A 291-nucleotide genomic window follows, 5' to 3' on the forward strand; every position below is an offset into this window, starting at 1 on the left:
GGCTATAGCTTATCATATCTTGATTCTCAAATATTGTTTTTACGTCAAGGCAAACTATATTGGTTTTGATGGTTTAAGAACTACAATAATATAATATTAAAATTATACATATGAATTTTCGCAACAGAAGGTACGCGGACGGGCCCCAAAGGTTGATGAAAGAACAAAAAAAGCTAGAAAAGATATCAGGTACTTTGTATTTAGAGTGGAAGGGAAGATTTTACAAAGTATGCTCATGCACTTACTTGTTCTAATTGTCTCTTGTACATCTAGTCTAGAAAGTTTCCAACC

The sequence above is a fragment of the Penaeus monodon genome, chromosome 15, assembly GCF_015228065.2.
Source record: "Penaeus monodon isolate SGIC_2016 chromosome 15, NSTDA_Pmon_1, whole genome shotgun sequence".
Taxonomy (NCBI): domain Eukaryota; kingdom Metazoa; phylum Arthropoda; class Malacostraca; order Decapoda; family Penaeidae; genus Penaeus; species Penaeus monodon.